Raw genomic sequence first — 226 nt, forward strand, 5'->3', positions numbered from 1 at the left:
AAACAATACTGAAAAAAATCCTTTCCCATTTTCATTTATATCCATTTTGACAATTCCAGACAAATCCCTTTCGCATATACGTAAATCGAAACCCCCAAACAAATACCTTTTAAACAGAACAAAATCAAGAAAAATTCTTTTGAGGCAGAGTAGACCCTTGACAAAACACCACTTTCCCCGGGCCCCCTCAAAACCCGCATAGCAATATTTCCTTTATTTTGGGGAA

Source organism: Penaeus monodon, chromosome 33 (genome assembly GCF_015228065.2).
Source record: "Penaeus monodon isolate SGIC_2016 chromosome 33, NSTDA_Pmon_1, whole genome shotgun sequence".
NCBI lineage: Eukaryota > Metazoa > Arthropoda > Malacostraca > Decapoda > Penaeidae > Penaeus > Penaeus monodon.